Raw genomic sequence first — 27,925 nt, forward strand, 5'->3', positions numbered from 1 at the left:
ATGGTTTTCTGTCTCACATTTAGAAAAGATGCTCAAAGTCCCTAATCATCAGAGAAATGCAAATCAAAATCACAATGAACTAGCATTTCATATCTATTAGTAGGGTTATTATCAATAAAACAAAAAAGAACAAATGTTTGTGAAGATGTGAAGAAATTAGAACTCTAGTACACTGTGGTTGACTATGTAAAATACTTCTGTTGCTACTGAAAACAGTATGAAGGGTTCTCAAAAAATTATAAACAGAAGTACATATGATCGAGCAGTCCCCTTTATGGCTCTTTATGCAAAAGAACAGAAATCAGAATCTCACAGAGATATTAGCACTCCTGTGTTCATTCCAGCACTGTTCACAAAGTTAAAATGTGGAAACAACCTAAATGTCCGTTCACACATGAATGGGTTAAAAAAATGTGTGTATACATGCAACTGAATATTATTCAGCCTTAAAAAAGAAGGAATTCCTGCAATATGACACTATATAGATAAACCTGAAAGACATTATTGGACAAAGGGAAATATGCCAGTGGCAGAAGAACAAATACTGTAAAATCCCACTTTTGAGGTATCTAAAATAGTCCATCTCATAGAAGTGAAAAATAGAATTGTGTTTGTCAGGGTCTGGGGACAGGGGTAATGAGGAGTTGCTAATCAACAGCTATAAATTCTCAGTTATGCAGGATGAATATGTTTTAGAGATCTGGTGTACAACATTGTGCACAGATGTCAATATAATGTTGTGTACTTAATCTGTAAGTGGGTAGATCTCACATTAAATGATTTTGTCACAATAAAATTTTTCTTAAAAAGCCAAGTAAAAATTAAAGTGTTGCAAATGAAAAATTTAAGAAAGACCATTTAAAAGACCTATGTCTCCAGGAATCAGATACCTGCACAGAAAAACAAGGAGGGGCTGGAGTTTGGGGAAAAATAGATTTCATTGTTACTATTAAAATAAGAGCAATAGAAGAATGAAAGTACAATAAAGGAAGATGGGCTGATTGAACTAGAACAAGAGAGATCTCCATAAGAAAAAATGTTGACATAGAGAACAGACAAAAGATGAAGTGGAAAACAAGAACTTGAATGTCTATATACACAGAAAACAGAAAAGAATTTGTGTCAGATTTCTGTATCTATCTTAAGTTGATTTAGGACTCCAGCCTGATGAAAAGGGAGTTATAATTTATTGAATAGCCCTCCTCTTTCATATCCAAGCATTTGTTTCAGCTTACAAGATATTTTTACAAATGTAGATGTCCTATTTTCTACACAGAATCCTTAGTAGCAAACTCAAGGTCCTTTCCAATCTGTATCTAGCCTGTCCTCCTAATCATATCTTCATTTGTTCATACATTCATTTTTAATAACATTTATTTGGGACTTACAGTTGCCAGGCACTATGCCACTACACAGGATACAATTTTAACAAGACATATGCTGTCTCCCAAAACATAGATTTACTACCTTGATGGAAAGTTAAATATTGCAGACAATTTTCCAAGTTTGTTTTTAGTTGGAATTTTAATGAGTAATGGAAACATACAATTGCATCAAAGTCATATAACCAAAGGATTTAATCAAATCTTTGGTGTCAAAGAAGTGCCCTGAAGAAACAAGGGTTGGGCTCTCCTCTAAAGATGAGTAGGTACTAGAGGGAGTGAGATCATTCTAAGTAGGATGAAAAGCAAATAAGGAGATCTTAAGGTAGTAAGGAGCAGGCACAGTCCCTTGAGGATATAAAATGTGCTTACTACCTTGAAGTTAGAGCCCTAAAGAATCCTCAAGGATTGCAAAATCAGGACTAAAGAGAACTATAGAAAACTGAGTCATCATAGCTGTGGAGAGGTAGATAAAAACATGGAAATCATCAATAAGACCATGTAGATTCTGTACCAATGGAAGTCAATATATGCAGTGGTCTAAAGCATGTTACTAGGACTCCTGATATAAGTGGAAGTAAGAAATGAGGCTGGAAGTTTCTATAGGGGCCAGGTCATGTAAGTGTGGGGACAGTTTAAGGCTTTATTGGATCTTTATCAGTTTTTATTGAAAGCAATTGGAAACTATTGAAGATTAAAAAAAAATTTTTTTTATAGCCTATTTATTTTTGAGACAGAGAGAGACAGAACATGAGTGGGAGAGGGGCAGAGAGAGAGGGAGACACAGAATCCGAAACAGGCTCCAGGTTCTGAGCTGTCAGCACAGAACCCAAAGTGGGGCTTGAACCCACAGACCGTGAGATCATGACCTGAGCCAAAGTCGGACGCTCAACTGACTGAGCCACCCAGGTGCCCCAACTATTGAAGATTTCTAAGATGGAGAAGGGCAGGATCATATTTGCATTTTTAGAAAGATCAGTATAGCTACAATGTGAAGAATTGTATCCAGAGACATGTGTGGATGAAGAAAAAGCAGGTGGAGACTCTTGCTCCCATTCAGCATTTCCTGAATGTACCTCAAGACTTCTCTCAACCCTGCATTGCTGCTTACTCTTCCTTTTGTGTTTGGTTTTTTTTTTTTTTTTAATATTTTTATTTATTTCTAGGAGAGAGAGAGAGAGAGAGAGACAGCGTGAGCCGGGGAGGGTCAGAGAGAGAGGGAGTCACAGACTCTGAAGCAGGCTCCAGGCTCCGAGCTGGCAGTCAGCACAGAGCCCGAGGCGGGGCTCGAACCCACGAACCGCGAGATCATGACCCAAGCGAAAGTCGGACGCTTAACCGACTAAGCCACCCAGAAGCCCCATTCCTTTTGAAATATGTTGCCTCTGCCAGCCACTCTTCCTATCTAAACATTTCAAAATTCCTCACGTTCACTGCCCAGCCACAATGATGCTCTGTCGTAAATCTAACCATCAACTAAATTCAAGATTATCCTGAGAGATCATCTTAGCCTCCAGGAATTAATCCCTCTTATTTCCACTTGATCCATTCACACCTAGAACATTTTTTAAAATGTTTATCTATTATTTTTTGAGAAAGAGAAAGCACAAACAGAAGAGGGGTAGAGAGAGAGAGGGACAGAGGATCTGAAGGGGGCTCCACGCCAACAGCAGCCAGCCTGATGTGGGGCTCGAACTCCCAAGCCATAAGATTGTGACCTCAGCTGAAGTCAGATGATCAGCCCCCCATGTGTACCCACCTAGAACACTTTGGTACCACTCTTTCATACTTCAGACAGTTTACCTTCATTCTGTTTAGTCTACGAGGATTTTTCTTATTTTCGATATTTTTGAGAACATTTATCATTTCTTATCCATCTACATATATGCTTCTAACATCTTGGAGAGTGACTTACAAATAGCAGATGGTAATTTTTTTTTAATTGCAGCCATCTATCACACAGAGACCCTTAATGCATGATTTTGAAGGAGGTTGGGGCACTTACCAGAGAAATCCAGATGGGGAGTTCAGCAGAGAACCAGAACTGATTTCTGCAGAGATTGTTTCTTTATTCCCTTTCCAGGCTGCCAGTATCACCTGATCCACACAGTAAGACCTGGTGTCTAGAGATATCTTCAATTAGTGTTTGCCTCTCTGAATAAGAAATAAATACAACCTTTTAAATGTTTTACTGCTGGAGTTAGTAAATGCTGTTTGTATGGTTGATGGATGTGATTAATAAAATCCATTAGGACAAAAAAGAATATAAATAATTGCTTTGTGAAATGGAAAATGCTAATTGCAAGAGACAATCAACAGAAATCGTTGTGCTTGGATAGGCAGTGCCAGACTATGTAATTGCTCAGTGCTCTCCATTTGTTTTTACAGAAGTGACAACTAGTGATTTCTTGTTAGTCCATAGTTTTTTATTTGTATCATACACCTGCTGCTTTTGTATATAATAATTAAATAGTTCAATTTACAATTCTACACCTTCTTTAAAGCCATCATAACTCTGCTTCATTAAAAAGAATAAATATGACAGCTTACAAAGTACCTGTTTTAGGCTGTACTATTTAGTCACTGAGATAAATCCTTTAACTACCACCTGTAAAAAACATCTCACTTTCCTTAACTACTTCTCGAAAGGGCAGCCTCTTTACGTATTTGTATCTTTTTCTCCAAACTATGTTACCTGACACCAAATATGGGTTTCACATCCAAGTAAAGTACAACATCTCTCCAGGTTTGTTGACATGTTACCAATCCTGTGAGTGTCTCCCAGGCAACAGAATTTTAGGAGGACTAAACACAGTATATGAAAAACAGATGGAAATTGAGATGTTGATCAAGTAAAAAGTGAAAAATGGAAACTAGAAAAATGACAGGCCTGACATAGATGCTTGTATCCTAATTATACTGCAAGAAGCAAGTAATGAAAATTGACAGCTGATATTTGTGCCTGTAATAGGCAGAGCTAGAAGTAAACCGTGGGGTTGACTGCCTTGACTGATGTGGGAGGCAGAATCATGCACAGGCCCCAAATGTGGCTAATTCCCAGAATCTGTCAATATGTTAGATGACAGGAAAAAGGGGAATTAAGGTTACTAATCAGCCAATTTTAAAATAAGGTTATCCTGGAGGTGCCTGGGTGGCTCAGTCAGTTGTGTCAGACTCTTGATTTCACCTCAGGTCATGATCTCACAGTTGTGAGATCAAGCTCTGCATCAGGCTCCACACTGAGCATGGAGCTTGCTTGAGATTTTCTCTCTCCCTCTCTCTCTGACCCTCCTCCTCTCCTCTCTCTCTCTAAAAATAAAATTAATAATTAATAATAATAATAATAATAAGTACAAGACTATTCTGGATTATCTGTGTATGCCCAGTGTAATTCTAAGGATCCTTACAGGAGGAGGGAAGCAGAAGAGTCAGACAGAGTTATGCCTACAAATGGACAGTCAGAGAAAGCAACATTGCTGGCTTTGAAGATTGGGGAAGTGGACCAAGAGCTAAGGAAGGCTAGTAGTCTCTAAGAAGTTTTAAGAGGTAAGAAAATAAGTTCCTCTCTAGAGTCTCCACAAAGAAATGCAGACTCAACAGCACCCTAATTTTAGCCCAGTGAGACCCAGTATGGGCTACTGATCACCAGCAATGTGAGACAACAAATTTTTATTGTTTCAAGTCACAAAGTTTGTGGTAATACGACAGCAATAATAGGGAACTAACACACCCAACATTATTTGCATTTTCTTCACTGTTATAGGACCTAGAAGCCAAGAGAACCCTTAAAATAAGCAGTAAGAAGGTGAGTCACTATATTAATGCAGGGCCATGATAGAACATGGACATATACTAAGAGGTCTAATAGTTTTCAGATCAAGGGAGAACTAACACATGCAGTGGTTTGTGCTGACACAAAAATATGGGACAGGGTACTTTCCTGACACAGGGATCTTTACAGAATCAGTACTACTCCCTCTTCACAATCCTTTCCTCAAATAAAGGGTCAGTATTTCCCTGAAACATTGAAAGGCCCCAACACATGCAAGTAAGTACTTGAGACCAAAAAGCATTTCTCATGACTCACTCTTCCCAGCCATCCCTTTCTATAAACGAGACACTGCCACTGGCTAGGAAACTATTGATATTCTAGCACTTTCTCTATTTTTTAATTTTTTAAAAATATTAATTTATTTTTGAGAGAGAGAGAGACAGAAAGAGACAGAGAAATAGAGCATGAGCGGGAAAGGGGCAGGAAGAGAGACACAGAATCTGAAGCAGGCTCCAGGCTAATGTGGGTCTTGAACTCATGAACCATGAGATCATGACCTGGGCCAAAATTGGACGCTTAAATGACTGAGCCACCCAGGCAGCCCTATATGTCATACATGAGTTCTTATCCTAAAGATTGAGGCAGGTCGCTCTGGAACAAGGTAGAACATGGTGGTCTTAGTGAGTTAAGTTAAGCATTGCCTGAAATTGTGAACCATGAAATGGATCTGCAAGATCCATTCCAAAGTGGGAGCCAGAATTAGCAGGCTACAGAACTGACAATTCCACAACTCTGGTAGGTAGGATTCTCTGTCTCCTGGCTTAGACATATTGTCTCTATGTCCTAGGGCAAAGTCAGACTTTACTACCCACTCAGAATTTCCTCCCTAAGACACATTGTTTCTGGAAGTTCTTTCAAGTGCTCTATGATTCTTTCAGATACTGACCATTAGGTATAAAATAGAGATGGAAAACAAAGTCAAAGGATATATTTCATTTAGAAGAAGAAATCATTATAGGCAAATTCTGCTATAAAAAGAAAAGTGGGTCAGTTATGTTGTGGTAAGAAGTATAGAAGAAGTACTCTTCTATCATGCAAATAATGCAGTTTCATTACGGTATGGTCAGGGGGACATGTAGACACGCTTCTAGAGAAAGGTATAGATTATAACCATCTAAACGTAGAATACAAAAAGTGTCTGAAGGTGGATATCTGGGTGCTTGGAAGTCTATAGAAAAGCAGATCTTGTTCACATTCAAACACACACACACACACACACACACACACACATGAGTGTTTGGAGAAAAAGAAAAAGATATTACATGTAACATTGTCATAACTGTGTCCACACCAACCATGGGTATAACTGTGGAAAATGGTAAAATCAGGATTTGGGCTCTAATAGATCAGGGTAATTCAGGTTTGCATATCGGATCCACATATGTGCACTAGACTACTGATATTGTATTTATATAGGATTCAATGTTTTGAATAGAGAAAAATAGGCGGCCAAGATGCTGTGCATTAGGGGTTAAAATAAGGGTTGTTGTGCAGCTGTTTGTTTATTTATTTATTTTTATTTATTCATTTATTTATTCATTTATTGGCCTCTCATATCCAGAGAACAAAGGAGAGTTGAATTGAATCCTCTGCTGCCCATCTCCTCTCTAAATCATGAGGTGCCCAGTAAAATGACACAACTAAGATATACAAAGGATGAGAAATAAATCTACCCCCTTATTATTAGCTGAGTTTCCTGTATTATTTCTCATGATAGAACTCTGCTAAAGCTTGATTTGAAATCTTAACTCAATTTTGAGGCCTATGCTTTCTCTTAATGATTACTGTTCTATTTCCTTAAAAACATTATGTGAACATGACCAGTAGGTAGAGGCAATGTGATTTGGCCCAGGATCCAGAATTTCCCAGGGAAGGTAAGTATTTGCCTATTCACATATTTTCTCTGTCTCTATGCCTCTGTTTCTCTGTGTTTCCTAGATCTCTCTTTCTTCTTTGTCATCCTCACTCTTTCCTCTTTCTCTCCTTTTTTCCTTCTCTCCACCTCCCAACCTGCCTCCTCTCTGAAAACTGCTAGGTTCCCCTTTACAGATAAGATATTGTTACTTAACTCATGTGCTTTTGTTCCCCCTATCTGTAAAATGGGACCAAGAATGAGCTGTAAGTTATTGTGAATATTAAATAAGACACCCTATAGTGATGCACTTCGGGAAGTATTTAGCACATGGTAAGTGATCCAAAAAAGATAGCAGTAACAGTAATGGAGGTTGTCAAAGAAACTTGCACCAGAGAGAGTTAAAGAAGCAAGAAAGACTTTATTCTAGACCATCGCAATGAGGGAGGAAGATTGAACTCAGCTCCACTGAAACAAAAAGCAAGAGTGGTTTTCAGGCACTGGAGTGAGCAAGTAGTGAAGTACTAGACATTGTTGGGGGAAGCAACATTGGGGTCAATGTGATTAGATGTTTGCTAATTGAAGGATGTTAAGCTCCTACCCTCCCACAGAGGCTGGGAGATAGGAGTGGCATCTCATCTGATGAGTACATTTGAAAGGAATGACATCCAGAGCCTTGAGAAAGACACTCTAGGTTATAAAGCTGTAAGAGGCTGAGAGAAGATTTATATCTCAAAGGGGCAGAGAAACAATTTACGACTAAAAATGCCCTAAAGTTAATGTTCTAAGGAAAGGGAGTTCAGGGACCTAAGATCAGGAAGAAGCCTACCTATAGTTGAGTCAAACTGAGGGGGATAGTAAGGCTGTCTTGGTCATGATATTCAGGATAAAGGTAAAAGTAACTGCAAAGATATGTGGATCATGCAGACAATGAATTAACTGTAAACTGATGTGTATTTCATTTTCATTTTCTTTCAGATTAACAGCGATTCAAACACAAAAAACTCAGAATCCCGAAGGTCTTCTTGTGAGCATTTGCAGAGTGTCAGTTACATAGGTTGAAAACCTCTTCAATAAATCAGGTTTCTATCTTTTTGTATTTCTAAATTTAAAGATTTAATATCAAACTCAATCAAAGGAGATATATATTAAGAGAATTGAAAGAGAATGTACATTCTGTTAGTGCCACATACCTGGGTTAAAATATTAGTACATTCAAATGTAAATCCTCTTTATTCACCTCTAAGTTTACGTATGAATGTGTTATTAAAATACCTTTAATGTTAACCCTGCTTTATGTAGTCTTGGGCAAGCTGAGAAGAATATCAGAACACCTACTCATTGTTTAAAAGCAATGACAAGCTTGGAGTCTGAAAATATTTCCTCTTTATGGTCTGTAAAATTCCCTTTCTTGAAGTGTGTTGATGCTGAAGTTAATTCTAATTATGGGTGGGAAAAATCACCCATTTTCAGTAACTAGACTAACAGGAATATGTAGATGAATTGGGTTTGCTGGCAAAATCAGATAGAAAAATGCAGATACTCTGGCAATTAGGTATGTAAGTCAAAGAAAAATATGCAAATGACCTAGTTTTCACACTTAGAAACTTTTATGAAAATTCTTCTTTTGAATTTAAGAATATGTTAATTATATCTTTCATAGTTAAGATATAAATGAATTTTTCCTGTAATTGTGGTCAGGACAATTGTTATTAAAATCTACTCAACAATAGAACAATAATGGACAGCATTTAGTATTAAGACTGACAAAGTCTGGGTTCATAAACAACTTCATTCTCTAGGCACGTGACCTTTGACAAATCTCTGTGATTCTTTCTGGACTTCCATTTCTCAGCTGTAAAATAAGAATAAATGGCACCTGTTTTATTATTACCACACAAATCCTTCTCAGGAGAATTAATGGAGGTGGCATACATTTGAAAACTAATTTTAAATTTCAAAGTAGTGAAAACATTTTGCTCTGGTCATTGATTTTTGGGTGTCACATGAAACACACTTGACCTACAGGTACATCTCATGTTGATTTTGCTGTGAAGCTATCATGGGAGAAATCTAGGACCTATGCACATGAGATGGACTTTAACTCTAATTCAGACCTGAAGGGAAATGAAAGTTCTGTTAAAGACGTTTGCGGATGGGTGGTTAGCTGACATTGTCCTGGTTATCTGCTTCTTACTTTCCCTTCTGCCTGTTCCTCACTGAGTACTTCTCATGTGAAATGGATTTCCCTCCACTGTTTTCCACAAACAAATTGACAGGAACACAGAAACACACAGAAAAAGATTTTCAATTGATTTTTACAGAAGATTTTGAGTCGCACAGATTAAATCGTATGTAAGACATGTCAGTTCTTTGTCACATGAGCCCCACCAGCTCTGGACATTTCTTACTGACTTTCATTTCCTGTATTCAAGCATCTATCTTGCTGCTGTTCCTCCTTTTCTTCTATCTGTACTTTTCTCTCAGGAGCCTGGAGCAGTATCAAGAAATAAATATAAAATTCCTATCCTTTTATTATATAGAGAAGCTTAAATTTTCTTTTTATTGCTTTGGCTCTGGTTGAAGCACAAGCCTTTGGGGTTTCATATTGTGTCCTGCTGTTTATCAAACAGCACCGATTTTGTCCAAAACAACAATAACAACAAAAAAGACAAACCAACAACAACAATAAAAATTCTCTGGTACCAGGTGCTACAATTAAAAGGTTGTACCCACCGAAGAGTTGTGAGAATTGAAACAGTTTTTGAGAAAGTTAATAAGCTTCTTATATTTCTCTAATGAGGATAATGGACTACTGTGTCATTTTAGACACTTGTAGATTGATCAAGAGTTTAGAGCTCCCTTGTATCCAACGTGAAATGGCTTTCTTGGGGACAATTCTGGTATAGGTTGTTCATTTCTATAACACTATTATATAATCCTCAGCTTTGTATAGGCCTTTCTTAGCATAGCTGGAGATCCTATTTGGGAGAGTAGTTTTCTCATAGAAGCAAGTATGGTATGATTTATTAAATTGTATATAAGACTCATAAGGGCAGGAACCTTCTCTTGCCTTATTTTCTCTTCTATTCCCAGAGCCAAGTTCAGTGTCCAGTACTGGCTAGAAATTCAATAAAAATATTATGATAGAATGAAAAAACAAAGTAAGAAGTGAAATATAGAGACAGGAACATAGAGCTTTATCAGGAGCTCTAAAGTCAATATTCTCTTTTGGAAATTTTGACCTTCACCCCTCTAGTAATATTGCTTGACATTCATTCTGTGAGGATTGTAATTTTGTATCTTCCTAATTGTCCCATCCATTTAATCCCTTTCTGCCATGCCCTCTTCCTTTTCTTATTCCCTTTTCTTACCCTTTTGCTTGTGAAGTGAATATTAGAAGAAATGCTGATCCTCTCTCAGGAAGAATACAAGAACCTCCGTGAACCCAGGTGAATCATCTTAGGGCTCCTACTAAACATGAGCCTCCCTGCTCAGTCCCAATAACCACAGGCAGTAATGAGGGCATTTTCTGGTCTGAAAATGTGCAAAAACAGGAACTCTCTTCTGTGAAAGGGCACATCCACCTCACTCTGCCTTGTCTCTGGAAGAGCCCTTTACTGTAGATTTAGCATGAAATTATGCCAAGCCTAATAGGCTTTCATTAAAATTTTCAGCTAACATAATCAGAATATTTGTTTTTGATAGATTCATAATGAAAACAACACAGGGAGACAACTAAGATGTTTTCAAATGAAAGGGAAAAGGGTCCATGAAACAGGAACATTCTAATAGCTCATCAGTCTGATTTTTGACAGCAGAAACACACATACAATGCAATTACCAAGAAATGAAATGGATTGTTTTGCAAAGAAAGTGTATATTTGGAAGAGAAATTATGCATGTTGGCTTTTATGGTAATGATCTTCACAAACTGTTTTTTTTGCAACTGATTTCTCTGGTCAACAACTCTGTTGATGACCAGGGATCAGTTTCCTTTTCAGAAGGACACTGCCAAGGTGATCAAGACTGTATCAGGATCTTTTCTGTAATTATTGATCTTGGATTAGAGACATCTATATAGAATCTGTGTTTTTGCTACTAAAAAGGAAAAGAAAGTTATATCTAGGTAATGGTGGGCAACTGGTGGGAAGAAGGAGATGGAGAAGTGGTTGTTATGTTAGAAAGCTGGGAGGTGGGTTACAAAAACATCCTATATCTTTTTATAGATTGGACAATCCCTGTTTATCTGGTTTGTTCCTCAGAGGGAAACCAATCTCTGGTATCCAAGGTCACAAAAGAAATTGTGCCAGAAGGAGAAAGTACTTGAGAACATTAGAGCCCTAATGTAAATAAGTTTCTATAGCAGTCACTTACACAAATATAAATCAGAATCCCAAATAGCAAATTGAAGAAGAGTGAAAAATGTGTCCCAGGGAGTGAAAAATTGTGTCTAGGCAATTAAGCTTTTGGCAGCTGCTACTTCAATTGGTAGCAAATAACATCTGACATGTCAATTCCCTGTGGGTAAGACTGAATCTGTACAAATATGTGTTATTTTTCTAACACTGTTTTTCTAAATAAAATTATTAAGACCAATGTTAGAAATTTCATTTAGTTTTTGGCAGGAGTAACTACCTAGAGTTTTATTTAATAGAGATCCTTAAATATGTCAAGATGAAGATTTATAGAAATAGATACTAAAAATCCAAGTGGTAATAATCTATATCTCTAGCTAATTGCTTTGTAAAATGGAATTAAATAGTCATTATATGGATAACTAATTATGCTCTTTGGTAATAATTGAAAGGTAGCATCTTGTAATTGAAAGGTAGTATCTTGTACTTGTTAAGAACATGAAAGACAGGGGCACCAGGAAGGCTGGGTAGCTAGCTCAGTCACCTGAACATCTAACTCTTGATTTTGGCTCAGGTCATGATCTCAGGGTCATGGGATCAAGCCCAGTGTTGGGCTCATGCTGAGGGTAGAGGGTGCTAAAGATTCTCATTCTCTTTCTCTCCCTCTCCCTTTCTCTCTCTCTCCCTCTGCCCCTCACCCCCCCCCCCACTTTTGCTCTTGCTCTAAAAAAAAATAAAAGACAAAATCAGTTTGAACCCAGATTCATGTGTACAAATCTGAACATATTGCATAGTCTTTTTCTGCCTTAGTTCCCTCAATTGTCAAATTGAGATTAATAATAATAATAATATCTACCTTTAGTGTCTTTGAGAAGGAAAATCTCATAAATAGCATCTCCCTTCTCTGCCTAATTTCTGAACCAATTACAAAATAAGACAAAAGAGTCAGCAGAGAACCTAAATATAATCTCAGTAGGAAAAATCAGTTAAGGATGAGAACTTGTATTAAATTATTTCTGTTCACTCAGGCTAGATCTTTAAATAAGGCATTGGAGAGGAAATTAAGTAGAACAATCTCACTTATAAAAATTGCTTTATCCTACTGATTCATAAACAAGTTATCAGAAATCAAATCCCCTGTTTAGGAATTTTGAAAGACAAGCTACATATTTTTGAGTACATGGATCAGTGGCTGTAGCCTAATGACCAGGCAAGTAATTCCACTTTCATACAAAGAATAAGGGAGTCAAGAAGTAGAAATACTTAGTAAAAATCACTTCTCATGGAAATTCTCCACTAATATTTCTTACCTTTTTATTTTCATAGCCTATTGGGATTAACCTTTCAGATTATGCTCATGCAGGAGAGTACCCACTTCTTTGGAGAGACTCCTATCTTCTTGAGGTCACTCTGTCAATGCCCACCACTCTCCTATGGGTATTCTAGGACTGCTAGGGGGTAGTGCAGATTTTGCCCCCAAACACTCAGGAACAGATCAGAACAGAGCATTACTCAAAACCACTCCTATTCCAGATCATTTCAAAACTATATTTTCCAAAAGCAAGAAGATTAAATGAAAACATTAATTAACAATAAATTAGATGGAAAACTGCATTAATAATAAATTGCATGAAGATTCTCCATCTACAAAATCTAACAGTACAGAGAAACCTTAAATGGATATAAATCTTATCATACTTTCAAATACTCATGCTGAAGTCCAAAAATTAAATTCCTGGGTTTGGACTGAATTTCCTAGATTCTCCAAGAAAGTACAGATATCATGCTTCCCGTGTCATGGATAGAACATGTGTTGTGGCTTTTGATGTAGAGAATATGATCTTATGCATAGAGACCTAATAGGTATTTACAGCTCTCTGTACTCAGGTAGACTCATTCTCTGGGAGCTTAGAATTCGCCTGTATAATCTGGACTGGACTTTTTTATGTTAAGTGTTTCCATTACATTTAATCCTCTTGCTGCATCTTAGATGTCTAACCCAGAATATGTTTTCTGGATAAAAAGCAATTACTGGTTCTGACAGGTCCAGGGTGCAACATATTGATGTCTTCAAGTCTTGCACAAAAGAATAAAGTACATCAAAATTCAGTCTTGAAATTTATATTAATTCATTCTTTCATTTATTCATTTAGTAAAAGTTGAATGCTTACTCTAACAGCATGCCTTGTCTAAGTGCTATGGATAAAATAGGAAACAACACAGACAAGCTCTCTACCTTCATAAAAATTACAATTGAGTGGGATTCACTAAATATTAGTAACCAAGTGACTGTATCATAGGGTTTCATGGATAATAAATTCCATCAAGAAAAATAATGCAGGAAAAATGGACAGAGACTGATGAATGATTAGAGAAGGCTTCTCTGGGGAAGAGACATGAATAAGAGAGCAACAAGTAAAGGACTATAGGAAGAGATTTCCTAGTAAAGGAAAACAGCAAGTCCAAAGGCCCTGGGGCAGGAAGGAACTAAGCATGTTTAGGCATCCAAAAAGCAGGAAGATGGTCAATGTAGCTGGAGAGGAGTAAGCACAGGCTGAGCAATAGGAAACAAGGACAGAGATGTTCTCAGAGATCAGATCCATGGTGTCTGATGGGCCATGGGAAGGATTTAGTATCTTTAATTGTGACAGGAAGATATTGAGGAAAGAGTTTTGAGCCATGGCATCTGATCTATATATTTAAAATACAACTCTGGTTTCTGAGTAGAGACTCTATTCTGGGCAGACAAGCATGTAGGCAGGAGATGTCTAAGAAGGTGACCACGGCTGGCCAGACACGAGATGATAGTGGCATGAAAAGGCTGAGAAGTGACTATATGGATGTGATTTGTGAAGGAAACAGTCAAATTAAATTGTACTCTGGGATTTTGGGCCTGAGAAAAAGGGTATATGGTTCTGCCATTTGCTGAGATGGTAACTAGGGAGTAGCTGGCTTACATGAAGTGACAAATATAATAGCTATTCAGATTTTGTGGGACTAATTCAGTCATAATAAGACTGGTATATATTTAGGATAAGATAACTGAAATTCAACATTGATCTATTTTTTAATCCTCCATAAACCCATTATCCACACTACTGACAAGTGAAAAGTTCTGCCATATGACTCATTTATTTGTGAAATCACTTCCTCAGTACATACAGATGGTGTTTGCGGAGACGGTGATAGGGGATGGCCTGATAGAGAAGCAGGGATCCTCAGAGTCACATGGGACCATCTCACCTATGGGGTAGACTGTCAGCATGCTTGTGTTTACACCCCTGCAAGTCAAAGCCAAACTGCAAGCCTTTTACTGTCCTGTTCTCTAGTCTAATGTTTAATAGGTTTTTGCTGCTTTTTTTTTCCTTCTCTACATAGCTTTCTATAACTGTTGTCATAGCAACAAGATAGTCTTTGCTTAGGAGAAATGGTTTGGACAAAACTAAATTATAAATCAACATCATCAGTAATATGGTTGTTTTTTACATTATTTTTATGAACCCAGGTAATGTTGAGGAGTTATACTTTTACTAAGGTTTAGAGACATAGCACCCACTTTGTCTAATGCAGGGGTCAGCAAACCTTTATGTAAAAGGGCCATATAAGGGTGCCTGGGTGGCTCAGTCAGTTAAGCAACTGACTCTTAATTTCAGCTCAGGTCATGATCCAATGATTCATGGATTTGAGCTGTGAATTAGGCTCTGTGCTGATGGTGTGAAGCCTGCTTGGTATTCTCTCTGTCTCTCTCTCTGTGTCTCTCTCTATATATCTATCTATCTCCTGCCTTCCCCATTCATGTCCTTTCTCCCAAAAAAAACCCTAAAAAAATAAAAATAAAAGGGCCAGATAGTTAATATTTTAGGCTTTGAGAGCCATACAGTCTCTATCACTACTATATCTCTGCATTTGTCACAATGATACAGTTCTAGATGACACGTGAATGACTTGAATGTAGCTGTATCCCAATAAATCTTTGTTTATAAGAAACAGGCAGTCCACTGGATTTAGCCCATGGACCATAGATTGTCAATCCCTGATCTAATGGGGTCCTTCCCATCACTTTTTAAGATAGTGTTCAAAGTATATTTACTCTGTCATGCACAGAATTCCTGGCCCTTACCTCTAACCCACCTAACTGGAATTTCTTTGGTTATGAATTTGTAACAAGCTCCACTCCCCATATAGTGCCAAGTTAACTAAATTCAAATACTGAGGTTTATCAAACCTTTATAAAGGGTTCCCTAAATAGAATGAGGTACAAATCACCACAAGGCTTTCTACATTCTAAAATCAATGTTCCTCTATTAACAAGTGAAGTAACATATGAGCAGCATGAATAGTAGTTTTTAAAGGAGAAAGAAATTTGACAACATTTTAATGTGCCAAGATTTCGCCCAAAAAATTGGATTTCTGATTCTTCTTATAAATCATAAAATCTGGTAACACAGAGCCCACATTCCTGCACAGCAAAATCCTGATAGAATTGAATCATGAGCACCTGATTCAGAGAAAGTACATATACTGATCTAGACCACATCCCCCACCACTCTCTACCATCTCATATACTGTCCCACTTTACCCATTTCAGTTACACGGCTGCCTCCTGTGGTAATTTCATTTTACAACCAATGATTTAGTATATGCACTCTCAATACCTGTCAGTCATGATGTATCATTGGCTGATACCCATCTTTCTTATATCAGAACATGAGGGCATATGTCATAAGCTATGTATATGCAAATTTTTAGGCTGCCCATTTTAATAGAATCCCTCTAAAATGGAAAAGATAAACAAGTTTTATGCTTCCTGTTGTAGTACTTATAAGTTTGTTGTCTTTGTGAGGCATGACAGAAGGGACCCTGAATATTAAGTGACAAGTCAAATGCATGTATTTTTATCATCGTCAAAATATTTCAATGAGACAGAAAGGATCAAGCAATCTTGGTTTCATAAATTAACGTCTGTTCCAGCACCTCCTATTTAAAAGGAGAATGTGTTCTTTGGCCTGCTGCTCCCTTGTGCTTCTAATGGGGACACTTTCAGATGAAGCCTGGAAGAGGGGATGAAGACAGAGTGTGACTAGAAACATAAGCATTTCTGTCTTGCCAAAGCAAATGTCTCTTTTCACCCTTTGTACTTGTGGACAGGAAGTGAGGTCTAACTTTGACTGGTTGACATTTTGTTTTATTTTGTGCCCTTTCACTTCCTTCACTAGGTACTCTGAGCCCCTGGTGGGAGGAGGTAGGAGAGTTTGGGGAAAGGGGAAAAATTGCACAAAGATAGAACTCATTTCTAAGAAAGATGTTTCTCTCCCTATAAAGATATTTAATATGATAAAGAAAAAAATCACTTGGAAACTATTTACTGCTATCTTTTTGCTATCATTTATATCTACTCACAAATGTCCTAATTTTTTAATGTATTGCTAATACTAGGAAAGGCCAATATATGTTTATGATGTTAGACACTAGATTTGGTGTCAGACAAAGATAGATTTGAATGCCAACTTCATAACTTCCAAGATTTTGAGTCTTTGTGTGTCAGTTTTCTCATTTGCAAAATGGAAAGAGAAATCCTTTGTGCCTCATCAAAGTGTTATAAAGAGTAAATTCATGTGAAAGATTTAATAAAGGAACAGACATTTAGTAAATATTTTCTTTTACCTAGTAAATATTTTATTTAGTAAATATTTCTTCCTAATTATAATTTTTATCTGTAAAATGTGGATAATGATAGAATCTAGCTCATTGGGTTATTATGAAGATTTAATCAAATCATACCCATGAAACGTTTCTCAGAGCGCCTTGCACATGTTAAGTCCTTCACATATGCCACCTGTTATTAAAATGTTATTACTATAACAATTATTGTTAATAATAATCACAATCCTTTGGAGGAAAAAATTCATTTTGAAAGAGATGGCTAATGGTTACCTAATTTTTCAAACTACAATCTGAATCATACTATATAAAAACATCCTTGGTTTTCTTGGCAGAATATAGTATAATGTATTGGAAAAGAAATGGGCTTTGGAGGCTGGCAGATCTGAGTCTGGTCTCTACCCACCTAGTTACTAGTTGGGTAATGACATCAGGTTTGACCTCTCCCTGCTTGAGTTATCTTTGAGCCATTGTAATCACTTGAATTAGAGTAAAAAATAGTTCAAATGGTTTTTGATAAGATTCAACGAGATGAGTATGTCCTTGATGTGAAGGCTTAGCAATCTGCTTTGGGTTCCCACAGTGCTTTGGTTTTGGATACTTTCTAGTACAGGTTTGCTTTCCACGTGCTCTTACTCATGTTCGAATATATTTATAAGTTGTTAGAAGACTCTGCAGATGAATCCTATGATCTAATACATTGGTTCCACCAGGGGCAACTTTCCTCCCAAGGGATATTTGGCAATGCCAACAAACACCTTTTATGGTCTTGCCTGGGCTGTGGGGGAGAGGCAATGAGAAAGAGTTCTACTGGCATTTAATAAGTAGAGCCCAGAAATGCTCCTAAACATCCTAAAAATACACAGAGCATCCCCCATAGCAGTGAATATCAAATAGTCCAGCCTAAAGGTCAATAGTACTGAAGTTGAGAAACTCTGACCTAATACACAGATCTTTGTACTTCAACTTTAAGGAGTTGAGAAACTTAAAGTAGACAGTAGCAATTCCAAAACTGGTCTTGGAAACTGTCAGGGTGAATGATAGGATTCTCAGAAATACTGAAGAGATTTTTCTATACTAAAATTCTCCCTTCACTCATCTCCACAATTATAGGTTCATTCCTTTGGTAATATTTAATCCTTTCCTAGGTTCAAAATGTATAGCATCTCATTTGTCATTAATATACCTATGTGCTTACTGTGTCTGCTGGAAAAGCACCTAATATTTGCTTAGATAAGGCTGAAGGAGCATAAGTACAATAGAGGTTTCAGAGGCCCATCATCCACAGTGACTGGTCTCAGGGCTTCCATACTTGGCTGTCTTAAGTCTCAAATACACAAAGCAGTTAGATGGTGTTGTTTATAACCTAAGTGAGTATAGAACCATCTCTTGATCACCATGGTTTCACAGAGTCTTAGAATAAAGCTCAAATCATTACCCTAGCCTACAAGGCCCTATGTAATGGAGCCTGCCCACTCTCTGATCTGGTGTTATAACTGTCCCTCTGCTTACTCAGCTATAGTCACATGAGCCTTCCCATTATCCCCCCAATAAACCAAACTCAAACCAGCATCAGGCACTTAGCTGTTTCTATTTTTCTGGAACATTCTCCTAAATCTTTGCTTATTTATGTGCCTGCTTCAAAGCTCACCACATGAGAGCCTTGAGCATCCTATGAAAACTATTATCTCAACACCACCCTTTGCACACATCATTCCTTTCCTGTGCTTCATTTTTCTTCATAGCACCCATCACAGTCACACAGTATATTGTACAAGTGTTTGTACATGTGTACTGCATGTCTCTACCATTCTAGAAAGTCAGCTCTTATTGATTTGTAATCCCTATAAACATCCTGCTAATCATAAGTGAATGGAATACAGCTGGGCAAATGCTTCGCTGATCTGTATTTTTATATTTTATCTTTTCCTAGTTTTTCCATTAAAAAAATAGAACAGTCTTGGGGGGTCTGGATGGTTAAGTGTCTAACTCCTGGTTTTGCCTCAGATCATGATATCACTGTTTGTGAGTTCGAGCCCTGCATCAGGCTGTACAGCTGGCAGCTTGGAGTCTGCTTGGGACTCTCTCTCCCCCTCTCTCTGCCCCTTCCCTGCTTGGGCTCTCTCTGTCTCTCAAAGTTAATAAATAAACATTTTTAAAAATTAAAAAAAATGGAAGTCTATATCCATGTGTCACTAGAATATGCTAGAAATTCCAGTAACTGTCAGAATTTTGATTCATCTGACTAGAGGCCCATCAATCAAATCTGACCAATAGAGACTTTTAAGAAAATTACGTCTGAGTGGCTTTCAAAGGAACTTTATTCTCCAGTTCATTCCCATGCCTGGTGAACTATTACCTCCATCTACATTAGGTGATTATATATAACATATAATATAAGTATATATACCTATACGTATATGTGTGTGTCATACAGATATATATCTATATAATATCTATATTAAGTTCACCTATCTATAAGAAGTGAATATATTTTCATACCTGGTCACCTCACACCTTTGTGGGGTTTTAAAAAAAATTTTTTTTTCTAATGTTTATTTATTTTTGAGAGAGAGAAATAGAGACAGAGTGAGCAGGGGAGGGGCAAAGAGGGAGGGAGACACAGAAACCAAGGCAGGCTCCAGGCTCCGAGCTGTCAGCACAGAGCCCAACGCAGGGCTCAAACCCACGAACTGTCAGATCATGACCTGAGCCGAAGCCAGACACACAACCAACTTCGCCACTCAAGTGCCCCACACATTTGTGTGTTTTGCCTGACTCCCAAAGGCATTTGGGTTTATTTATAAGTCCTGATCTACATGACAAAAACAATTTGCCTAACTCGACTAAATTGCATTTATTGAATTTAATTAAACATTATGAATAAGTGGAATAAGCTAGGCAATGCAATGTGAAGACCTCATATGTGCCTCTTGCATCCAAGATTTGTTTTTCCTTTTGATTCACCAACGACAAAATATCAATGTGAACAGCTATAACAAGCCACAGAAGTTTTATGCAGTGATGGCAATAGTCTATGATATTACACTGCTACCAAATACACATTTTTCTACAGAATCATTCACTTCTGTCTCTAGCAATGTCTAATGGCTCTGAGGGTACAGGAAAGGTAGAAAGTCCATTATTAAATTAGGCACTCATCAAGGAAAAGTTGAAAGATACCACTGGTTAGGGAGGTTCAAAAGATGAAGAGGAAATGAGAGAGAAACTAAGAGAAATGTGACCTTTGATTTCTCCTAAATCAGAAACTGCCTGGTCTTTACTTACCCAGCATCCTGTCTGTTCACATTCTCATCTACTCTTACCTATCGGTATCCCTTCTGCCTGTTTGCTGTTGACTCTTATATTCACAGAAAGAATATGAATCCCTCTGAGATGAACTAAAGAAGAGTTTGTTACTGAGATCATTTTTACTGTTGATACCCTGTGTTTCTTCTCTGTTGACCAGCCATGGCAATTTTTAAAGACCCTGTAGTTCCTGTTTGTCTGAACTTTTGGTCTTCTCTCTCTCTCTCCCTCTTTTTCTGTCTCCCTCTCTCATACACACACACACACACACACACACACACACACACACACACACACATACACTTCTCAAAACAGACCAAACTACAAACATAATTTGTCCCCAAGATATCTGTAACATCCTGGCTCTTAGCTTTGTGTCTGGAATTCACCCTGTGTAACGCTCTGGTCCCTCTTGACTGGTGCTCCTAGTGGTGTGTCTCCCCTGTTTCTACTTTACTGCCTGACTCTCACTAGGCTTCTGGTAAAGCAGCCCCAGTTCCTTGCTTGACCTTCCAGAACAAATGCCTGTATCCTGATGATCCCATGGTGCTCTGTCCTGGACGTTGGACAGACACACATTCACCCTTATTTCCTATTTTATTTAAGCTTATGGTAACCCCTGGATGTTTTGTTTTTGTTTTTATGGTTTATTTTTGAGGCAGAGAAAGACAGAACATGAGTGGAGGAGGGTCAGAGAGAGAGGGAGACACAGAATCTGAAACAGCCTCCAGGCTCTGAGCTAGCTGTCAGCACAGAGTCCGATACAGGGCTCGAACCCCCAAACCATGGGATCATGACCTGAGCTGAAGTTGGACGCTTAACTGACTGAGCCACCCAGGTGCCCTTCCCTGGATGTTTTAAAGTGATAAATGCTCTGTGGGATTTTCCAGAAACATAGATGATTATCAGCAGAAAACTGTACCTAAACTATTTGTTAATTTTTTCTCCTGTAAGAATTTAAAGGAAAAAAATTCTGATGTACTTTATTTTTCCCATCTGAAAAGACAACCCTCAAGGGGAAGGATGGGCACAGAGAATGTATGCTCATCCCTCAAGGCTTGAATTTATGTTACACCGAAGTGTATAGACCTGTGACTTTTATTGTTCTGTGCTCTAAAGAGACATCAATCTTGCTTGTCCAACTGAAACATCCTAACAGGCATACGCTGAAAATAAGAGACGCCTTAGCTACATAATCATAGCCTTTATAGAAAAATGCTTGTATATGAGTACTCACCAGGTTTTTTCAGTGACAATGTAGCAGGCCAGAAGGTTGACAAGATTCATATAATCAGCCATACAAATGCAGCTGATGGAAGCATTCTAATTGCTTTGAAACACAATCCATCATAATCACATCTTCTGAAAGCAAATGAATGACATGATACCTTAAATTATAGGTTTCCTATAGACTGAAGTGTAATCTTTTACTTTCCTTTTATTCTTTATGTCTCCCCACACTCTATTGATATTTCTGGCAGTGGGAATATGCATTCAAGTTTTGTTCCTCTTTTGAATGACTTTAATTTGAAATCAATTTGAAAAGTGCCCTATATTAAGAAGCCCTGTGGAATGCTATTGAAAACACACATCTGCTGGGTAATTTTTTCATGTGATACGTAAAGTTAAATCTTCATAAACAACATAAAGGAAATTATAATCCCCAGTATTAGGTTTTGCAAAATAGCCCAAAGCAGATTTTTTCCTCCTAATGAGGGAGTCAGAATTAAATTGAACAAATACCACCACCAAAATTTAATTATTTCCTCCCTGTTCACAAAGAGCTGTAAGTAACTGCTCTTTAGTGAAAGCTCATCATAGTGCACAATGCTCCTCTGACCTAGAGTTACTATTTTAAATTCCAATGCATGAGTTGCTAAAATGTACTCAATTATTTGCTGACCAATACCCCTCTCCTTTTTATCCTAACAGAGCCATTCTTTTTCTCCTCTGCCCTCTTCCTCACTCAGCCCATCTATTTGCAAAGCTGCTGCCTCTCAAGCCAACAAAATGAGAAGGATGTGAACTGGTTAGTTTTTTATTGTCTAATAAGCCACCCCCAACTTGGTACCTTTAAACAGTCACCATTTACTTACTTCATACATCAGTGAAGTGGTGATTTGGGCTGTTCATAGCTGGTGATTCTTCTGGCTCAGCTGGGTTCAATTACATGTTTGTGAACTGCCTCGTTGCTGGGAATCAGTGACTGGTCCAGAATGGTCCCAGCTGCGAAGATTCATTTCTATTCCACGTGTCTCTCATCCAGCAGACAAGCCCAGGTTGTTCATGTTGAAGCTGAACAGTTTTGCAAGACAGAAAGCAAAGGCATTAAAAAACCTTTTGAAGCCTAAGCTCTGAAGGCCACACAGTCACTTCCACCGCATTCCGTTGGGTAAAGCAAGACGAAAGGCAAACCCAGATTTTATGGGTAGGAAACTAACATCTTTTGATGGGACCAATGGCAAAATCACATTGTAAGGCTCCTGGATACAGAGTAAAGAAACTGTAGCTCATTTCCCCCAGAAAGTTTGATAGGGATTTGGAAATGAGGCATTTTTTTTTTAAGATTGTTATATATGAAGAGATAGCTTCTTTTCCTCCAGATATTTTCTTGTGAGGATGTCAAATTTAAAACTGCAACAGCTAGGGGCACTTGGGTGGCTTAGTTGGTTAAGCGTCCAACTTTCGCTTAGGTCATGATCTCGCGGTTCGTGGGTTCGAGCCCAGCGTCGGGCTCTGTGCTGACTGCCAGCTCAGAGCCTGGAGCCTGTTTCAGTCTGTGACTCCCTCTCTCTCTGACCCTCTCCTGCTCACGCTGTCTCTCTCTCTCTCTCTCCTAGAAATAAATAAAAACCTTAAAAAAAATAAAAATAAAAAATAAAACTGCAACAGCTAACTCAATATCAGCAAGGTAGAAAGTCAACACAGAAGAAGAATGAGTCTACAGGGACAAAGGAGACAAACTTGACAAAGCTAACTCTACTCCATCCTTCCTCCCACCTCTCCCTGGCCTCCATCATTCCTAGACAACCACTAATCTGCTTTTTGTCACAACAGGTTAGCTGCAGTTTTCTATATATGTTATTATACAGCATGCACACTTTTCATCTTGCTTGTTTTACCCAGCACACTTATTCTGAGATTTATCCGTGTTTTTGTATGTCACAATAGTTTATTTGTATTGCTGGGTAGTATGCCACCACACACCACAGTTGGTTGACCCATTTGCCTGTTGGAAGACATTTAGGTTGTTTGCACTTCCAGGCTACTCCAGTCACAACTCTATGAACATTTGCATACAGGTCTTTGCACAGACATATGCGTTGATTGACCTTGGGCCTATCTTGGAGTAGAATGTCTGGGTCATATAGGAGGTGTATTCTTCATCAACTAAAATAGGAGATATTCACTGTATCTATCACATATTAATACCTACCAAAATAAAACAGAATTATAATGCCATAAAATTAATTATTTAACCACTTTTCAAAATAGCTATTTCTAAATATGTTTTCTTTTAAGGAGGCAATCTCTGGGGCTCCTGAGAGGCTCAGTCAATTAAGCGTCTGACTTCTGCTTAGGTCATGATCTCACAGTTAGGGAGTTCAAGCCCCATGTTAGGGTTTATGCTGATAGCTCAGAGCCTGGAGCCGGTTTCAGATTCTGAAGTCTCTCTCTCTCTCTCTCTCTCTCTCTCTCTGCCCCTCCCCACGCACACTCTGTCTCTGTCTCTCTCCCTCTCTCTCTTTCAAAAATAAGTAAACATTAAAAACAAAACTAAATAGGCAATCTTTATCATTTAGAAAAGGTAGAAGAGCTATTATTACATTAAACATATAAGTCATTCTTTTAGTTCATTTTTATTGTACAATTTATACTTTATGAATTCTTTTTATAGTCAGGAAGGTCCTTCATCAATACTGGAAATAAGTATTTTGTGTTAAATACAAAGAAGGACGTATATATTTGGCCAAATTGATCAAGCACTAGATAATGTGAAAATTCACTAAATAGCTTGTCTTTTATAGAGAGAGATCATGCAAACTTTTTTCCCTATCTAGATATTGTTAAAAGTAGTCAGAGTTAATTTATCCAGTGAATCTTCCAGTTACATCAACTGTGTATCATTTCAGCCTGTTGAGACAGAAATGGTTTCTGTCTACTTTCTTCAAGGTTAGTTTCTTCTCTTTAACTTTTGATTATTCCTCTTTGGCCAAAAACTCACATACTTTCCCATACTTTTCTAAAGACTAATTTTATCCTTTTCTTTACATACTCAAGCATTTCTTGTAATTGCTTTGGCAGAAAGATAAGAAATTTTTTTCCTGGTTCACTTAATGAAGGGAACTCTGGCAAAGCTACAGGTCTTCAACTTAAAATGTGTTTTATTATTTATGCATTTGGTACAGGCTCGTGGTGAGCATTTAGGAAATTCATAATGTTTTAGGAATATAAGGAAAAGAAATAAACATAATTCCACCTCCTAGGGATAAAAGTCATTAACATTTAGAATATTTGGTTCTAGTATATGAAGCCCAATTTGATTTTTGACTGCAGTGTGTATATTATTTGCTTCTATCCCAACCTATGTAGATATTCACCAGATGGAGAAACTCCACTAATTATGTTTCCTCCAGTGTCAAATATACCAGCTGGTGATCTCATCACAGCTCTTCGGACCCCTTCCACCATGTTACTGTCTACTTCTTGCTGTCTGCACAACTGTGTCAATTTCTTTTGCTCACTTAAGCCACCCATAGCCCTTCAGTTAATCAAAGAGAGAAGTTACTAGAAACCTCCAAGTAGACTCAATCTATCAGTTGTTTTCAGATAATTGAAGATTAAAGATACATTTAGGGAAGTAAGAGGCTTAAATGACGCAGCCTGGTATAGAATAAGATTCACTGGTATGAGAGCACTGAGTGTATTTCTCTCAGCCACCCCCTTCTTCTGGCAAGAGACCTAGGTCTTGACAATCATAGTGGTGTTTCCATGCACCTACAGGTTGCAGGATGGAGGCAGAACTGAGAGCAGAGGTTGAAGGGGAATTTTCAAGTTCCACTCCTGCCTCCATGGCCCCGTGACTTGTAATGGCCCAGGCGCTGGCGTCAGAGGTGAGGTGTGATGAAGACCAGTGTGAATGGATAAGATGAGTGCCCTTGGGCACATACTTTTCTCTGTTTTCCACCTCTAAGCACCCAAAGAGAATATGTTTCCTAAAAATCTCAAGATGAAGTCCTAGGCATAGACTGTGGGACCTGATGCTTTATCTCAGGGCTTATCGCTTCCTCTTCCTTAGAATCACCAGGAGGGATACAGCATTTACCTGGTTTACAGCCTTTGTCTTACATACATATTAACAGACAGAGAAACTGATACCCCTAAAAAACACACGTTTACAGGTCCAAATATCCATAGACTTGAGGGATACAACTACTACAGAAGAACAATAATATATGCCACATGGATCATAATCAGTAGAATTTTTAAATCAATAATTTAAAATAAGCCCTGTCCAATATAGGTAAAAATGTTTTAAAGATTAATTATATGAAACAGATATGAGACAATAAAAGAAACAAGATGAAATATTTGATCTGAAAAACATAATAGTTGAAAGGAGTTAATTGGAGTAAAATAGTGCCACCACTATGGAAAACAGGATGGAGGTTTCTTAAAAATTAAAAATTACAAATAGATTGATGCAGCAATCTCACTTCTGGGTATATACCCAAAGGAATTAAAAACAAGGTCTAGGAAAGACACTTATACACCTATGTTTATGACATCATTATTTGTAATAGCCAAAAAGTGGAAACAACTTAAGGATCCATCAACAGATGAACAGATAAAATGTAATGTCTACAAACAATAGAATATCATTTACCCTTAAAAATTAACCTGTAGCATTGTAATAATTTTTGAAATCAGGGAGATTTAGACCTGTAACTTTGTTCCTCTTTTTCAAGATTGTGATGATTTTGGCTGTGTGGAGTCTTTTGAGATTCTATATGAATTTTAGTATACATTTTTCTATTTTCACACACCCAAAAAATGCTTCTGGGATTTTGATAGGGATTGCATTAAATCCAAAGGACATGTGCGTTTTTAAGGCCAATTCATCTTGATTCTAAAACTTCATAAATTATTACAAGACAGGACAATTATAATTCTATTTTGTTGTGAATATAGATGCAAATATTAAAATTAGTAAAACTAAGATATTAAATGCTAAAAATAATATTAATAAGTCAATGATATGAAAAAACATCATGATCAAGTAGAATACATTCCCCAAATATAAGAAATAATATTGGAATTGTTTTTTCCACATTAATAAGCAATAAAACAGGAAACCAGTAGAAAATTAGCCAGACTATAAACAGGCAGTTTCAAGAAATGGAATCTCCAAAAAGCTAGAAAGCATACAAAGAGATGTTTAAGCACATAAGTAATCAGATAAATAAAACTTCCACAAAAATGAAGTATCATCCACCATTATGACAGAAAATTAGAAAGCTGGATGATGACAAGTGTTAGTAGAGATGTGACTATAGAATCCCATGCACTACTTACAGATGTGTGGACTGGAGCCCTTTCTGTACAGGACACTGGTAGCACTCATTCAAATTAAATATGTGTATATACTATGACCCAGTATATCCATTCCTGGGTATATAGCTGAAAGCAAGTCTCATATTTGCCGGAGTCCAGCTCCAGTAGGTCCAGGGGTCCCTGAAGGATGGATGGTGTCGGTGAGGGAGGGATGAGAGAGCCCCGAGAATCTTTCTGATCACCAGGCAGGCATCTCAGGCTCAACTTTATTTTATAATTAAGTGTTTGGGGGATGGTACAGAAATGGCATTTGCCTTTGACAATGATTTTTGGTGACAAACTTCTTTGATATGTAAGAATTTCCCAGAACATAGATTTGTAGAAGACTCCTGCATAACCTTTATCAATAGTGACTGAGGTAGGTAATTTAGATGCTTACCCTCTGGGAAAGGAAGGTATCTAGCATCCAAGACAATGTTTTTAGCATAAAAAGAGTGAAGTTTAGTTTGTGAGCAGGGGTCAATAACTTGTTTGTTTAAGGGGAAGCATTAAGAAAAACAGGTCTTTCAGGAAACACAAATGTTTGCTCCCATAATCACAAAAGAAAAAGTTCCTACAATAGGTTCCTTCACAGGGTGCAGTCAGCATATTCAAGGCCAGAGTAAGTCACTCCAAATACCAATCACAAGATGCCTTGGATGTCGGTGCTCCAAGCAGAAACAATTGGGTGGGAGGTGGATATCAGCCAATATCTGACCTGTAAGAGTCTGTGCAACTTACCTTAACCTCATAGGAAGTTCTTTTTCAACCCATGAGCTCAGAAACGGCTCCCAATACATATTGACTCATAAGGGGACAGGTGTGAGGATATACATGGTAGCATTGTTCAGAGTGATGTGGACTAGAAACCAATCTCTGTGTCCACCTAATGTGGTGCAATTAGAAAACAAAATATGCTATTAACATATAGCAACAT

The 27,925-nt window shown here is 37.7% G+C and overlaps 2 long non-coding RNA genes across 2 annotated transcripts in view; one reads left to right on the plus strand and one right to left on the minus strand.

Moving 5' to 3' along the window:
- Positions 1 to 27,871, minus strand: LOC120228555. Its single transcript, XR_005527524.1, has 5 exons — positions 27,730 to 27,871; positions 22,491 to 22,689; positions 21,632 to 21,756; positions 3,388 to 3,505; positions 1 to 41 (listed from the first exon to the last, which is right to left on the minus strand). It is a non-coding gene; the product is annotated as an uncharacterized LOC120228555 (long non-coding RNA).
- Positions 8,403 to 27,925, plus strand: part of LOC120228556 — a 39,683-nt gene continuing 20,160 nt past the window's right edge. The window contains exons 1-3 of the long non-coding RNA XR_005527525.1: positions 8,403 to 8,458; positions 22,327 to 22,423; positions 25,399 to 25,508. This is a non-coding gene — a long non-coding RNA (uncharacterized LOC120228556). The remainder of the gene's footprint in view (positions 8,459 to 22,326; positions 22,424 to 25,398; positions 25,509 to 27,925) is intronic.

This window comes from Hyaena hyaena, unplaced genomic scaffold (genome assembly GCF_003009895.1).
Source record: "Hyaena hyaena isolate Hyena2069 unplaced genomic scaffold, ASM300989v1 scaffold_24, whole genome shotgun sequence".
Lineage (NCBI taxonomy): Eukaryota > Metazoa > Chordata > Mammalia > Carnivora > Hyaenidae > Hyaena > Hyaena hyaena.